Here is an 8,857-nt window from a genome sequence, read left to right on the forward strand (position 1 = left end):
GTTTCTTCAGGCAAGGGGGATGTATAAAGAAGACTGTCCAAATGCCTCAAAGAAAACATCCTCGGAGTGCATCCCCCTGGGGATATTGTTTTATGGTCGGAAAAGAACAACAAACTCGTAAATAAGATTTGAAATAAAATGTAAAAGCGAAATAAAAAATAAAAAGATTCGCTCTCTTTCCAGCTCATGTCAGCTGCAGCTTTGGAAGGCGTAGACTTCCAAGAAAGACTAGAAGGGGTCTTGAATAAGCAGGGTTTCTTCTGCACTTTGCCTTTCCTTTCATGAAAGCATTCTTCCTGCCCCTTCAGGGATGACTTCAGGTAAAGGACTGAATATTCACAAGCGCTAATGAAGAGACTATCTCTGAGGTTCCTGCAATGGTCAGCCCAGGAGATGAGCAGACACAGCTTGCCTACCAGGAGTCAAATAACGCATTGAACCCACAAGTATCTCATACCCAAGCAAGTGAATCTCACGTTCTCCTTCAAGATGTTTTTGTAAAACTTAGAAAATGATCGGAGACCCCCTTAGGTGTAGATCCCACCACTGTGGGGACAGCAGATGGTAGGCGTTTTTAAAGTTATCTAAAGGGAGTTGTTGTGGACAAGCAGTCCAGCATAGAGACCTTAAAATATGTTCCCCACCGAGACTGCACAGTCATCACAGCACTAACGTTCATGCTAGACGTCTTCCGGGCTAGTCAACACTTGGAAAGGTGGGATGTTTTGCATAGTGAAAGCAAACCCTAATGAGAGTCAAGCCCATTGGGCAACTGGATATTCATTCTGGCTAAGTGACAGGTTAATTGGTCCCATGCATCAACACATGTATACACACAAAAATAGATATTAAAACGCCTTTTAATTTTATGCGCATGAGTGTTTTGCCTGCATGTATGTTTGTAATGTGCATGGTGCTTATCAAAGTCAGAAGAAGTTGTTGAATCCCCTAAAAGCGAAGTTATTGATGGTCGTTGGTGCTAGACGCCAAGCCTGTGTCCCCAACAAGAGCGACAAGACTTCTTAGTCACAGGGTCCTCTCTCCAACCTCTAAAGACAAAGTTTAAACACTGTTCTAGCTACTGGTTTGGGTTTTCAACAATTTGTAAAATGTGTCAAAACATCCCTCTGCCATTTCAAATGATGTAATTTTGTGTGTTGACATTCTCGGTATTAATGATTATATAATCGAAACACCTATCGTCCATGAAAATCTTGAAGGTGATCTTTGTTCTGTAACTCAAATACTCATCCAAGATTTAATCCCTTAAGCATATATATCTCACGGGCATGTAAATTTGCTTTCATGTTCAGTAAATAGCAAAGTTAAATGTATAATAGACTCATTTTAAAATACATTTCCTTATGATATACTATCAGTGGGTGTTTGATTTGTATAACTATTTCACATACCTCTCTGGCTACAGTGGCAGAAGAAAGTCTCTGGCAACAACCAAAGGAAAGTTCACAAGTGGAAAAGGTTTAAGAAGGCCCATGCCATAGAACTCTGAGCAGAGAGGTGTCTCGATACCCTGTAACACTCCGGAGTTTCTGAAGCCACACATCTCCCCTTCAGATGATACGGACTGCCCCCACACACACCTGTGCTCGCCACACATGCCTGTGCCCCTAAAGACCTGTGCCCTCAGACACACACATCTGTCCCCATCCCCATACATGCCTGTGACACACACACACACACACACACACACACACACACACACACACACACACACACACACACACACCTGTCCTCTCCCTCTGTAAGTTCAGGAGATTCGCTGCCCATGGACACCGTGTCTTCAGCCACATTATACTGCTGTCTAACGCCAAGATTACTTGCCATCTTTCTGATTGCGATTTCGATCTGGCCATGCTAGCCTATAGCTATGCCAGCCATCTCAGTAAGACTTGGTTGGGCGTTTCTACATTTCCAAAGCCACATCTCTGGGACTACTTGGAGAATGATCCTGTCTACAGAGACTCAAACCAAGTATTCTATTTTTATTTTTTTTTAAATGTGTGTGTGTGTGTGTGTGTGTGTGTGCGCGCGCGCTTGTGCATGTTATTATGGGAGTATGTGCCCAAGAATGCAGGTTGCACCCTTGGAGCTAGAGTTACAGGGAGTTCCGAGCCGCCCAATATGGGTGCTAGACCCAAGCTCCTCCAATTCTCCGGAACACTCTTAACTGCTGAGCCATCACTTCAGCCCCTGCACTTCCCCGTCTTTCCCCCACTTTTACTCTTTTTTTTTTTTCTTTTTAATTTTTTTTTTATTAACTTGAATATTTCTTATATACATTTGAGTGTTATTCCCTTTCGGTTTCCAGGCAAACATCCCCTCCCCCCCTTCCTTATGGGTGTTCCCCTCCCCACCCTCCCCATTGCCACCCTCCCCCAACAGTCTAGTTCACTGGGGGTTCAGTAATATGGGACCCAGGGCTTCCCCTTCCACTGGTGCTCTTACTAGGATATTCATTTGCTACCTATGAGGTCAGAGTCCAGGGTCAGTCCATGTATAGTCTTTAGGTAGTGGCTTAGTCCTGAGCTCTGGTTGCTTGGCATTGTTGTTCATATGGGGTCAAGCTCTTCCAGTTCTTTCTCTGATTCCTTCAGCAGGGGTCCCTATTCTCAGTTCAGTGGTTTGCTGCTGGCATTGCCTCTGTATTTGCTGTATTCTGGCTGTGTCTCTCAGGGATCGATCTACACTTCTGCACTTCTTTGCTTCATCCATCTTGTCTAATTGGGTGGGTGTATATATATGGGCCACATGTGGGGCAGGCTCTGAATGGGTGTCCCTTCAGTCTCTGTTTTAATCTTTTGCCTCTCTCTTCCTGCCAAGGGTATTCTTGTTCCTTTTAAAGAAGGGTGAAGCATTCACATTTTGATCATCCGTCTTGAGTTTCATTTGTTCTAGGCATCTAGGGTAATTCAGGCATTTGGGCTAATAGCCACTTATCAGTGAGTGCATACCATGTATGTCTTTCTGTGATTGGGTTAGCTCACTCAGGATGATATTTTCCAGTTCAACCATTTGCCTACAAATTTCATAAACTCGTTGTTTTTGATAGCTGAGTAATATTCCATTGTGTAGATGTACCACATTTTCTGTATCCATTCCTCTGTTGAAGGGCATCTGGGTTCTTTCCAGCTTCTGGCTATTATAAATAAGGCTGCTATGAACATAGTGGAGCCGTGTCTTTTTTATATGTTGGGGCATCTTTTTGGGTATATGCCCAAGAGAGGTATAGCTGGATCTTAGGCAGTTTAATGTCCAATTTTCTGAGGAACCTCCAGACTGATTTCCAGAATGGTTGTACCAGTCTGCAATCCCACCAACAATGGAGGAGTGTTCCTCTTTCTCCATCATCTCGCCAGCATTTGCTGTCACCTGAGTTTTGATCTTAGCCATTCTCACTGGTGTGAGGTGAAATCTCAGGGTTGTTTTGATTTACATTTTCCTGATGACTAAAGATGTTGAACATTTCTTTAGGTGTTTCTCAGCCATTCGGCATTCCTCAGCTGTGAATTCTTTGTTTAGCTCTGAACCCCATTTTTTTAATAGGGTTATTTGTCTCCCTCTTGGTCTAACTTTTGAGTTCTTTGTATATTTTGGATATAAGGCCTCTATCTGTTGTAGGATTGGTAAAGATCTTTTCCCAATCTGTTGGTTGCCGTTTGTCCTAACCACAGTGTCCTTTGCCTTACAAGCTTTGCAGTTTTATGAGATCCCATTTGTGGGATTCTTGATCTTAGAGCATAAGCCATTGGTGTTTTGTTCAGAAATTTTTTCCAGTGCCCATGTTTTCCAGATGCTTCCCTAGTTTTTTCTTCTATTAGTTTGAGTGTGTCTGGTTTGATGTGGAGGTCCTTGATCCACTTGGACTTAAGCTTTGTACAGGGTGATAAGCATGGATCGATCTGCATTCTTCTACATGTTGACCTCCAGTTGAACCAGCACCATTTGCTGAAAATGCTATCTTTTTTTCCATTGGATGGATTTGGCTCCTTTGTCAAAATCAAGTGACCATAGGTGTGTGGGTTCATTTCTGGGTCTTCAATTCTATTCCATTGGTCTATCTGTCTGTCTCTGTACCAATACCATGCAGTTTTTTATCACTATTGCTCTGTAATACTGCTTGAGTTCAGGGATAGTGATTCCCCTGAAGTCCTTTTATTGTTGAGGATAGTTTAGCTATCCTGGGTTTTTGTTATTCAGATGAATTTGCAAATTGTTCTGTCTAACTCTTTGAAGAATTGGATTGGTATTTTGATGGGGATTGCATTGAATCTGTAGATAAGCTTTTGGTAAAATGGCCATTTTACTATATTAATCCTGCCAATCCATGAGCATGGGAGATCTTTCCATCTTCTGAGGTCTTCTTCAATTTCTTTCTTCAGTGTCTTGAAGTTCTTATTGTACAGATCTTTACTTGCTTGGTTAAAAGTCACACCGAGGTATTTTATATTATTTGGGTCTATTATGATGGGTGTCGTTTCCCTAATTTCTTTTCTCAGCTTGTTTCTCTTTTGTGTAGGAAGGCTACTGATTTATTTGAGTTAATTTTATACCCAGCCACTTTGCTGAAGTTGTTTATCAGCTTTAGTAGTTCTCTGAGTGGAACTTTTGGGATCACTTAAATATACTATCATATCATCTGCAAATAGTGATATTTTGACTTCTTCTTTTCGATCTGTATCCCCTTGACCTCCTTTTGTTGTCTGATTGCTCTGGCTAGAACTTCAAGAACTATATTGAATAAGTAGGGAGAGAGTGGGCAGCCTTGTCTAGTCCCTGATTTTAGTGGGATTGCTTCAAGTTTCTCTCCATTTAGTTTAATGTTAGCCACTGGTTTGCTGTATATGGCTTTTACTATGTTTAGGTATGGGCCTTGAATTCCTATTCTTTCCAGGACTTTTATCATGAAGGGGTGTTGAATTTTGTCAAATGCTTTCTCAGCATCTAATGAAATGATCATGTGGTTTTGTTCTTTCAGTTTGTTTATATAATGGATCACGTTGATGGTTTTCCGTATATTAAACCATCCCTGCATGCCTGGGATGAAGCCTACTTGATCATGGTGGATGATTGTTTTGATGTGCTCTTGGATTCGGTTTGCCAAAATTTTGTTGAGTATTTTTGCGTCAATGTTCATAAGGGAAATTGGTCTGAAGTTCTCTTTCTTTGTTGGGTCTTTGTGTGGTTTAGGTATAAGAGTAATTGTGGCCTCATAGAGGGTATTCGGTAGTGCTCCATCTGTTTCAATTTTGTGGAATAGTTTGGATAATATTGGTATGAGGTCTTCTATGAAGGTCTGATAGAATTCTGCACTAAACCCGTCTGGACCTGGACTCTTTTTGGTTGGGAGACCTTTAATGACTGCTTCTATTTCCTTAGGAGTTATGGGGTTGTTTAACTGGTTTATCTGTTCCTGATTTAACTTCGGTACCTGGTATCTGTCTAGGAAATTGTCCATTTCCTGCAGATTTTCAAGTTTTGTTGAATATAGGCTTTTATAGTAAGATCTGATGATTTTTTGAATTTCCCCTGAATCTGTAGTTATGTCTCCCTTTTCATTTCTGATTTTGTTAATTTGGACACACTCTCTGTGTCCTCTCGTTAGTCTGGCTAAGGGTTTATCTATCTTGTTGATTTTCTCAAAGAACCAACTTTTGGTTCTGTTGATTCTTTCTATGGTCCTTTTGTTTCTACTTGGTTGATTTCAGCTCTGAGTTTGATTATTTCCTGCCTTCTACTCCTCCTGGGTGTATTTGCTTCTTTTTGTTCTAGAGCTTTTAGGTGTGCTGTCAAGCTGCTGACATATGCTCTTTCCTGTTTCTTTCTGCAGGCACTCAAGCGCTATGAGTTTTCCTCTTAGCACAGCTTTCATCGTGTCCCATAAGTTTGGGTATGTTGTACCTTCATTTTCATTAAATTCTAAAAAGTTTTTAATTTCTTTCTTTATTTCTTCCTTGACCAGGTTATCATTGAGTAGAGCATTGTTCAATTTCCCGTGTATGTGGGCATTCTTCCCTTATTGTTATTGAAGACCAGCTTTGAAGCGTGGTGGTCCGATATACGCATGGGATTATTTCTATCTTTCTGTACCTGTTGAGGCCCGTTTTTGACCAATTATATGGTCAATTTTGGAGAAAATACCATGAGGAGCTGAGAAGAAGGTATATCCTTTTGCTTTAGGGTAGAACGTTCTATAAATATCCGTTAAGTCCATTTGGCTCATGACTTCTCTTAGTCTGTCTACGTCTCTGTTTAATTTCTGTTTCCATGATCTGTCCATTGATGAGAGTGGGGTGTTGAAATCTCCCACTATTATTGTGTGAGGTGCAATGTGTGTTTTGAGCTTTAGTAAGGTTTCTTTTACGTATGTAGGTGCCCTTGTATTTGGGGCATAGATATTTAGGATTGAGAGTTCATCTTGGTAGATTTTTCCTTTGATGAATATAAAGTGTCCTTCCTTATCTTTTTTGATGACTTTTAGTTGGAAATTGATTTTATTTGATATTAGAATGGCTACTCCAGCTTGCTTCTTCCGACCATTTGCTTGGAAAGTTGTTTCCCAGCCTTTCACTCTGAGGTAGTGTCTGTCTTTGTCTCTGAGGTGTGTTTCCTGTAGGCAGCAGAATGCAGGGTCCTCGTTGCGTATCCAGTTTGTTAATCTATGTCTTTTTATTGGGGAGTTGAGGCCATTAATGTTGAGAGATATTAAGGAATAGTGATTATTGCTTCCTGTTATATTCATATTTGGATGTGAGGTTATGTTTTTGTGCTTTTCTTCTCTTTGTTTTGTTGCCAAGACGATTAGTTTCTTGCTTCTTCTAGGGTATAGCTTGCCTCCTTATGTTGGGCTTTACCATTTATTATCCTTTGTAGTGCTGGATTTGTAGAAAGATATTGTGTAAATTTGGTCTTGTCATGGAATATCTTGGTTTCTCCATCTATATTAATTGAGAGTTTTGCAGGATACAGTAGCCTGGGCTGGCATTTGTGTTCTCTTAGGGTCTGTATGACATCAGTCCAGGATCTTCTGGCCTTCATAGTTTCTGAAAAGTCTGGTGTGATTCTGATAGGTCTGCCTTTATATTTGTCTTGACCTTTTTCCCTTACTGCTTTTAATATTCTTTCTTTATTTTGTGCGTTTGGTGTTTTGACTATTATGTGACGGGAGGTGTTTCTTTTCTGGTCCAATCTATTTGGAGTTCTGTAGGCTTCTTGTATGCCTATGGGTATCTCTTTTTTTAGGTTAGGGAAGTTTTCTTCTATGATTTTGTTGAAGATATTTACTGGTCCTTTGAGCTGGGAATCTTCACTCTCTTCTATACCTATTATCCTTGGGTTTGATCTTCTCATTGAGTCCTGGATTTCCTGTATGTTTTGGACCAGTAGCTTTTTCCGCTTTACATTATCTTTGACAGTTGAGTCAATGATTTCTATGGAATCTTCTGCTCCTGAGATTCTCTCTTCCATCTCTTGTATTCTGTTGGTGAAGCTTGTATCTACAGCTCCTTGTCTCTTCTTTTTGGTTTTCTATATCAGGGTTATTTCCATGTGTTCTTTCTTGATTGCTTCTATTTCCATTTTAATTCCTTCAACTGTTTGATTGTGTTTTCCTGGAATTCTTTCAGGGATTTTTTGCGATTCCTCTCTGTAGCTTCTACTTGTTCTCTAAGGGAGTTCTTCACGTCTTTCTTGAAGTCCTCCAGCATCATGATCAAATCTGATTTTGAAACTAGATCTTGCTTTTCTGGTGTGTTTGGATATTCCATGTTTGTTTTGGTGGGAGAATTGGGCTCCGATGATGCCATGTAGTCTTGGTTTCTGTTGCTTTTGTTCCTGCGCTTGCCTCTCGCCATCAGATTATCTCTAGTGTTACTTTGTTCTGCTAATTCTGACAGTGGCTAGACTGTCCTATAAGCCTGTGTGTCAGGAGTGCTGTAGACCTGTTTTACTGTTTTCTTTCAGCCAGTTATGGGGACAGAGTGTTCTGCTTTCGTGTGTGTAGTTTTGCCCCTCTACAGGTCTTCAGCTGTTCCTGTGGGCCTGTGTCTTGAGTTCACCAGGCAGGTCACTTGCAGCAGAAAAGTTGGTCTTACCTGTGGTCCCGAGGCTCAAGTTCGCTCGCGGGGTGCTGCCCACGGGCTCTCTGCGGTGGCAGCACACCGGGAAGATCTGCGCCGCCTCTTCCGGGAGCCTCCGTGCACCAGGGTTCCAGATGCCCTCCGGTGTTTTCCTCTGGAATCAGCAATGTGTGCAGAGAGCAGTCTCTTCTGGTTTCGCAGGCGTGTCTGCCTCTCTGAGGGTTTAGCTCTCCCTCCCACGGGATTTGGGTGCAGAGAACTGTTTATCCGGTCTGTTTCCTTCAGGTTCCGGCGGTGTCTCAGGCAGAGCTCCTGCCTCTCCTGGGCCCTCTCCAACGGGAGCCCAGAGGCTTTATACAGTTTCCTCTTGGGCCAGGGATGTGGGCAGGGTTGGGCAGTGTTGGTGGTCTCTTCCGCTCTGCAGCCTCAGGAGTGCCCACCTGACCAGGCGGTGAGGTCTCTCTCCCATGGGTTTTGGGAGCAGAGAGCTCCCACTTTTACTCTTAAAGGGAGGCTTTACCTGCAAAGACTGGAGCGGTCTTATACTACACCCTGTACTAAGTATCTGCACTTAAAGATCCAAGATAACACACTCCATACCGTCCTTCCTCTACTTACCATCTGGGCAATAGTTTCTTGATTACTGAAAGGAAGTAACTAAGCCAAGTGTTTGTGGGAATTTATTCTTGACATTCTGCAAAACTCTGACAGTGCATGCTGGGATTCAGTCCTTAAATGGTTTGATCTTTGACTATAGGCAA

Source organism: Rattus rattus, chromosome 6 (assembly GCF_011064425.1).
Source record: "Rattus rattus isolate New Zealand chromosome 6, Rrattus_CSIRO_v1, whole genome shotgun sequence".
NCBI classification, from domain to species: Eukaryota; Metazoa; Chordata; class Mammalia; order Rodentia; family Muridae; genus Rattus; species Rattus rattus.